We start from the raw sequence: 8940 nt of genomic DNA, 5'->3' as shown, positions 1-8940 counted from the left end.
TGAAGATGGTACATAAGATTTCAGTAAGTAAATTACTTTAAAAACTAACATTGGTAAACTTAAAATTTTATGCTTAATTGCTGAGATTAATATAACCCTGTTGACTTTGGCTTATTATATTTTAGGTTTAGCTTTAATTTTAATGTGGTTATAGTAACTGTGTACAGGTCATTTTTGACATAGTTCCTGTTAGTATTGGTCACTAGCCTGCGTTGAGTTGCACAAATTCTGCCCCTTGTGCTGCATAATGGGTTGCTAATCTTAAAGTACATTTGAAGGCCCATGTAGGAAAACTACACCTCTGTTCTGTCTCTGGTTAAAATGCCCGTGCCACCCAAGGGGATCATTGCCTTGTAGTTTGGATCAGGAGTCATGGAATCCGAGGGCTGTTCCGGGATCTCATCATCCCACAGCAGTCCAGATCCAGGAGCCAGTCGAGGATGATGTAGCAGTTGGCTTCCATCTTGTCTGCATTTGATTTGAAAAAGGTCTAGGACTTTGGGTTTTTATCTTTATTGCCTTCTATTTTTTGCTTACTTTCTTTTTTGGGTTGAATATTCACTTATTTTTATTCTCATTATTTATGTAAAGTATTTAAAAGCTATGGATTTCCCTCATTCCTGATTTAATTGAATCTCATAGTTTCTGACATTTAGTGTCTTTTCCTAGAAATTCTTGATAAAGATAAAAGCAGAAAGTAATTAGATATAAAATACATAATAGAGTTAATAAATGCTGGTTCTCAAAAAAGCAAATCCTCTAGTTTACCCAATCAAGAAAGAAAGCACAAATACCAAGGAATGAATAAAAGAGAGAAATAGTCACTGAAATGGGTTATTCAAACAAACAAACATAAGATTACTCTACATAACTTGGTATAAATAAATTTGATAAATGGAGGATTAATTTCCTAGGAAAATAGAATTTACTGAAATTCTTCCTAGTAGAGATGGAAAGTAAAAACAATTTCTGTAGAAAGAATAGAGAAAGTTGTCAAATGATTATTCCCACAAGGGACTAGCCCAGTGGCATAGTGGCTAAGTTTGCGCGCTCCACTTTGGTGACCCATGGTTCACAGGTTTGGAGCTTGGGTGTGGACCTAGCACCGTTCATCAGGTCACACTGTGGCAGCGTCCCACATAAGATAGAGGAAGATTGGCACAGATGTTAGCTCAGTGACAATCTTCCTCAAGCAAAAGAAGGAGACTACCAAACATTTTAAAGGCCAGACAATCCTTAATGTTACATAAACTGTTCCAAAACGTAGAAAATAAAGGAAAGTTTACAAGTTCTTTTTATGAAGCAAGTATAGCATTGATTCCTAAAGCTGATAAAGATTGCAAAAAAACCTACAAACCAATCTCACATATGAATATTGATGCAGAAGTTCTAAATGAAATATTAGCGAACAATCTATAGCACATTTTTAGATGATATAGCATGACTGATTCAAAGTTGGGTCAATATTAGGAAGTCTGTTCAAATAATTCACGTATTAATAGATCTAAGGACAAACATTATGATTTTCTCCATGGATGATGAAAAGACCTGTGGCAAAATTCAGTGTCCAATTCTGATTAAAAGAATGAAATCTAGCATCTTGTTTAACAGGGAAACACTATAAGCATTCCCGTCAAAGCCAAGAAATGACGATACCCACTACTTCCATTACATTTTAATGTTTTATTGGTGGAAAGAGCAAAACAATCAGACAAAAGAAAACAATGAGGGGAGTCAGAACTGCAAAGGAAGATGCATCTGTCAACAGATGACCTGATAGTTTAGGTGGAAAATACAAGGAAATCAAAATTAAAACTAATACAGTAAAGTAAGTACATAAGTAATGTAGTAAATGAGAAGATATAAAATTAATATACAAACCAGTAGTTTTCACATACACCATTACTAGTGAGTGACATGGTATAAACAACACCAAAAGAAATACCTAACAAGAAATGTGCAAACCCATTATAGGTTAAAATACACCTAAAAATACAAAAGTAGACTTGAACGAATGGAAAAACATCTCTTATTCTTGGATAGATAGACTCAACATTTTAAAGCTGCAATTCTTCCCAAGTTAATATATAACTTTAACATGATCCCAATCAAAATGTCAATACATTTGTCTTTCTGGAGCTATATAAGTTGATTTTAAAGTTCATGTGGAGAAATAAGTTAGTACAGACAGGAAAGTCCCCAAAATGAACAATGGAGGTATGCTGGCCATATTAACTATCAAAACGTACTATATAGCCTCTATAATTACAACAATGTAGGATTGGTGCATGAATGGACAGACCAATGGAGCAGAAAGACCAGAAATAGGCCCAAACATGAAATTTTCATATATGATTTAAGTGGTATCTCAAACCACTCAAGAAAAAGAGGACATTTTTAATAAACAGGGTTGGACCTCTGGATATCCAAATAGAAAGAAACAAGTTTTAAATATATATTTATATACATATATATATATATACACACACACACACAGAAAAATTAACTCCAAATAGATCAGAAATCTAAATGTGAAGGATGAAACCATATAAATACCAGATGAAAACATGGGTACGTTTCCTTATAACCAGGAAGTGAGCAAAGCCTTTGTAACCATCTCAAAATCCAGACACAGTAAAAGACTGATGCATTTTGACTATATATAAAAGTTAGATAACTTTTGCATGGCAAAACAAAACACCATAAAGAATATTAAGAGAAACAATAAACTGGAAGAATATTTTGCAACTTGTCACAATCAGTGGGCTCGTTCTTTGCAAAAGATGAAGAACTCATTATACAGACCCAGTAGTTCCACTTCTAGGGATAGGTCCTAAGAAACATCTCCAGGAATAAAAGAAAGCATAAGCACAAGAATACTCATTGTAGCTTTACTTGTAATAGCAAAAGATTAAAAAAGATCTAGATTTCTACCAGGAGAGGATTAGTTGACAAACACCCAATGGAGTAATACGCAGCGTTAAAAAAGAACATGGGACACAAAAACTTTTACATGCATGTTTATAGGAGCATTATTCATGATAGCCAAAAAGTAGAAATAAATGTCCATCAACCAACGAATGGATAGATAAGATGTAGATTCACACAATGGAATGTTATTCAGCAATAAAAAGGAATGAAGTACTGACACATGCTACAACATGGATCGACCTTAAAAACATCACGCTAAGAGAAAGAAGCCAGACACAGAAAACCATATGTACGATTCCCATTTAAATGAAATGTTCAAAAACAGACAAATCCATAGAGACAGAAAGTAGATAATTGGTTGCCTAGGGCCGGGAGAAGGGAGTGGGCACAATGAAGATAATGACTGGTCATGGATACAGAGTTTCTTTTTGGGGTGATGAAATGTTCTAAAAGTAGATTATAGTGATGGTTACACCACTCTGTGACTGTGCTAACAACCATTGAGTTCTACCCTTAAAAAAAGAATAGGAGATTCCCATGAACTGATACGGAGTGAGTTTCAGGTTATAGTCAGTAAAAAAAGCAAGGTAGAGAGCAGTATATATTTTATGTGTAAGAAACAAGTTTGCTTCCTCGTCTTGCTTTTTTTTCTTTTAATTTTGAATGTGTATAGCACATGTTTCGAAAGGCAGAACTATGTACAAAGGTACTCTCAGAGATGTCTGGCTCCCATTTGAAACTCTTCACCCTGTTACTCCCTCCCCAAGTCTTTTCATTCGTTTCTAGTTTATCCTAGTTTCTGAAATGGTGATATTGCAGGTAAACCTTTAAAATGGTGGAAACCCAAAATTATGAATTGTAGAGGTGATTGAGTTTTGGCCTGCAAGCATCCATTCCTTTTTCTGGTACTAGATTCTTTAGGAATCACCTCCACTACACGGGTGTCCCGCTCTCACCTGTCCGAGGGCAGTCATGAGACTTAGGTTATACCACTTGGCTGCCCCTTCCCTGGAATACGAATCCTGATCAGAGAGATAAAAAGATGAAAATGACTGGTGCTCCTTAGTTCCAGTGGCAGTATCCTGACAAAACTGGTGAGGAATTTCTACTATCTATTCTACACCCTCAGAATTGCTCTTTTCTTAGCCTAATATTTCAGCTTTCCTTTCATCTTCTAATCCCCAACTCCCCATCTCCTTATCTCCTTTCAGTTAATACCCCTCTTGTTTAATTTACCCAGCGTGAGTTTTGGTTCTTGCAACCAAAATACCCTGACTGAGACACAAGCCCCCGAGTGTTAAGGAGCTTGTAGTTAGGATAGGAGAAGAAAAAGCAGGGTAAGAGAGGTAGAGCCCTCGTCTATGATTTTCTTTAATACTTCTTCATCAGCTTAGGGCACTCACTTATTCATTCAAGAAATAGTTATTGAGGGGCCGGCCCATGGCCAAGTGGTTAAGTTCGCATGCTCCGCTACAAGCGGCCCAGTGTTTCGACAGTTCGAATCCTGGGCGTGGACATGGTACGGCTCATCAAGCCACGATGAGGCGGCATCCCACATGCCACAACTAGAAGGACCCACAGCTAAGAATATACAACTATGTACTGGGGGGCTTTGGAGAGAAAAAGGAAAAAAAATAAAGTCTTAAAAAAAAAAAGAAATAGTTATTGAGATGACTAGGTCTCAGGCACTATTCCAGGGATCGAATTGTGAGAAAAACCAGGTATAATCCTAGTCTTCATGGAGTTTATAGTACAAGGAGGGAAATTAATGAAAAAATCACATCAATGACTGTGAAATTCCAACTATAACAGTGTGACAAATGAGATGAATGTGGTAATATAAGAGAAAATAAAGGGACATTTGATTCACAGGTATTATTTCATGTAATGCTTACTGGAGGTCTTGGGCAAAGCTATAAAATAAGAAAAGAAAATAAGAGATAGAAGGGTTGGAAAGGAATCATCATTATTTGCAGACCATTTATATGTAGATCATCTATATAAAAAGGGAAAAAGCAAAATAAAAAGATTTGTACAAATAAACAAGATCAACAAAAGTTTACCAGATACAAAAAGATCTCTAAAAGTCAGTAGCATTTTTTCTAAAACAGTAATAACCAGTAAGAAAAAATGATAGAAGGCAATGACAAAAATGATAGCATTTCTGGAAATCAACTTACTAGAGAATGCCTAAGACTTCAATGGAGAAAATTTAAAACTGTATTAAAGGAAAGAATTTAATATTTAAATAAATGAGGAAATAGCCCACGATTCTGGATGTGATAGGTTAACATTGTAAAGGTGTTAATTCTTGCCAAATCAACAACTACAAATTACCTCAAACCTCCTGAGAGAGAACATTGACTCCATCCTGGTAATTTAACAAATCTGGAAAGTTAAATTTTAATATAAATTATAGTAGTGAAACTACAAAGTAGATTCAAAATCAATCTTTAAAAGTGTGGTAACAAGAAAGAACATTGTGAAATATTGATGTCACCACAATCTTTATTTATTTATTTAGAAGATCTAATTGGCTTTATTCAGAGATTCATGAACTGGGCAGCATCCCATCTAGCAAGTAGAGAGACATGCCCACCGCTATCTTTATTTTTAACACGGAGAATGTGGAGAGGAAAGGCGAGGGAAAAATATCACAGGATTCCAAAGGATTTCCATCGCTTTCCTCTGTCCATTTTGGACTTCCCTACATATTGACTTCTTGAATCCAAAGTGGGAAGTTCCTGGTGATTTCTTGAATTCTTCATTAGTAATTTTATCAAACTTCTGAACTCTCTTCATAAGTCTGTGTTCATCAGTCATTGTGGGGATACTCAATTGTTGTCTTTTAAATTTTATTTTTTGAATTGCTTACATATTCACGTAATGAAGAATTCCAATAGTACAAGGTGCACGCTATGAAGATCTCTCTCCCATCTCCGTCTCCCAGTCACTCAGTTCCTCTGCCTAGAGTCAACCAACATTATCAGTAGAATTTCTCTTTATATCCTCTCTTTTGAGAAAGATAGTAGTAATCCACACATTCTCTTTTTTACCGTGCTTTTTTTCACTTAAAGTATGTATCTTGGAGGTCATTCTATGTCCACATATAAAAATCTTCCTTGTTTTTTAATGGGTGCATATCATTTCATTGTAATGTATAATGGATCCATTGTAATGTATAATGTAATCCAATGGATGTAATCTTAATTTATTAAGCCTGGCCCTTCTGATGGACATTATGTTGTTTCTAATTGTTTGGAAATAAAAACAATGAGAATGAAAATATATGTCATTTTGCTCATTGCAACTAGATCTCTAGGATAAACTTCTGGTAATAGGATTGCTAGACACAGGGTATATTGGTTTATAATTTTGATAAGTATAGCTTAACTGTCCTTTGCAGAGGTTGTACGAATTTATGTTCCCAGCAATGTGTGACAGTGATTGTTTCCCCACACCTTTTCCAACACCTTATATGATTAAACTTTATAGGCATTTGCTCACCTGGGAGATGAAAAATCGTATCTCAGGGCAGCTTTAGTTATCTGATGTATAAGGTTCAATGTCTTCCCTATATTTAAATCTATTTGTATTTCTTTTACTGTGGACTGCCTGGTCATAGCTTTTGCCTAATTTTTTACTAGATTGAAGTTTAATTTATTACTGATTTATAGGAGTTCTTATGTAATAGGGAATTAATAACTTTGCTTTTTGAGTAAGTCTCTGAGTTACTATTAAGGAGTCTGTAATCACTGGATCTTTATGTCTTTTTATAAAATAAAATTGGAAAATAAAATAAAACACAGAATGAGAACACCCCACAAAGCAAACGTATAGTTACTGAATTATTCTAAGGTGAACACCCTTGTAGCTACCACCCAGGTCACCAGGTGGCTAGAACTTTGCCATTCACCCCAGAAGTCCCTCCACGTGCCCTATCCTGATAGCAACACCCTCCCTTCCTCCTGGGGCTGTCAGTGTGGGAGGTTCTGATCCCAACTAGAGCAGATTTTTGCCAGGTGATACTGCAAGAGTCTTATTGAATTACGAATTGCCACAGGCCACATTGGATTCCTTGTGCCCAGGGACCAGCAAGTAAAAGGAGCAGTTACACTGGCACAGGTAATTGACCCTTATCAACAGGAGGAGGTCAGACGGCTTTTACACAATAGCAGCAGGGAGGCATATGCATGGAACCTAGGAGATCCACTGTGGGGCCTCCTGGTACCTCCTTGCCCTGTTATAACTGGGAACAGACCTGTGTGGCAACCCTGAACTGAGAAAGGGTGTGATTCCCAGGGTTCAGGAATTTCAGGGAGATGAGTTAAACAACCAGCTGTGCTACCAACACCTGATGAGGTGACCTCTGAGGGCGAGGTGAACTCAGAATGGATATTGGAAGAGGGAGTGAATGAATTGCGGCCCTGAGATCAACTATTGTGACAGGGGCTGTAGTTCATCCTTTTAACCTCCTTATTAGTTTCCTCTTGGGATGAAAGGTCCGTGGGAACCATGGAAGCCCTACTCTCCAAAACTATGTGGAGAATTAGGTCCATGCAGCTCAAGGGATGCACTGTGATGGCCATGACAATGTGCCTCACAGACCTTCAACTTGAGTGAGCATACTGACCAATGGCCCAGCTACTGCATCGCTGAATTGTGCTGAGGCCATCCCTCCCCTGGGCTCCTCCTAGTAATGACTGTGGGTAGCAAGAATACTGAGGTAGACCCGTTCCTGGGAGACACAGGACTCCTCTAGTGGCTGGCTTTGGTTTGAGGACTCCTTGATGACTTTGCTGAACCTTCCTTAGACAAGGCTAGCCTGAGCAAGGCAGCCTAGGACACTGCCACCCAAGCTTCTCTCAGATGTGCACTGTGAGGCTGACAGCTGTCCCAGTCTTACGCAGCTCCCTTCCTATTTTCTCACACAGGCATTTCCCCTAATAAAATCCTTGCACAGGTAATCTCATCTTGGTGTCTGTTTCTTAGAGGACCTAAACTAACATAGCTTGCATGTGGGGAGTAAAGAGAAAGAAGAGTCAAGAATGACTCCCTGATTTCTGACTTGGGTACTGGGTGCACAGTGATTGTCAGGCACTGCGATAAGGGAGACCAGGGATCTCAGTTTGAAGAGAAAAGAGGTAACAAGAGGATAGATTGAGGGGTGTGTGGAAGGACAGAAGGAAGGGAAGGTTGAGAGATCGCAGGCAAGGAGGACAGCTCCACCTGTAACAGGTTTCTCTTGCAGATGAAATTGCCTCTAATCCACTGGAGGCTTGGTCTCAACTCTCTAAATCTGAAGAGCAGCTCCAACCTCATCCAGGGCTCGAAAACAGACTCTCATGAAAACATATGGAAGGAGATGAGAGAGAACCGTGGGGTTCTCTGCGGTGGGGTTTCTATCTTAGTCAGCTTGCGCTGCTATTACAAAATACCGAAGACTGGTGGCTTAATCAACAGATATTTATTGGTCACGGTTCTGGAGGCTGGGAAGTCCAAGATCAAGACGCAGCTGGGTTTCTGGTGAGGACCCTCTTTCCTGGCAGACAGCCCCTTCTTGCTGTGTCCTCACATCACCTTTCCTTGTGAGATGCATGCTCCTGGAGAGACAGAGATCTCTCTGTCTTCCTCTTCTTAGAAGGGTCCCACTCTCCTGACATCATCTAAACCCAATTATCTCTGAAACATCCCACTTCCAAATACCATCACACTGGGGTTAGGGCTTTGACATAAGAATTTTGGTGGTGGTGGTGGTGGTGGTGGGGGAACGACATAAACTTTCAGTCCATAACAGTTTCTTTCACCATACGGGGAAGTGCTCATTCTCACAGCCACTCAGTCTTTATAAAGGTCCCGTGTCATGTGGACACTTGGCATAGGTGGCTCTAAGATGGTTCCAATTCCTTACAGGAAGGGGAAACTAAACCCTGACTTATTATAGAACTTAATGCAAAGCCCCTCAGACAGCCCTCCACTCTCTGGCTGGTTCCACTGTTTTCCATAGGC

Source organism: Equus caballus, chromosome 16 (genome assembly GCF_041296265.1).
Source record: "Equus caballus isolate H_3958 breed thoroughbred chromosome 16, TB-T2T, whole genome shotgun sequence".
NCBI classification, from domain to species: Eukaryota; Metazoa; Chordata; class Mammalia; order Perissodactyla; family Equidae; genus Equus; species Equus caballus.
The sequence above is the reverse complement of the archived record's forward strand: the minus strand, read 5'-3'. Positions refer to the sequence as shown.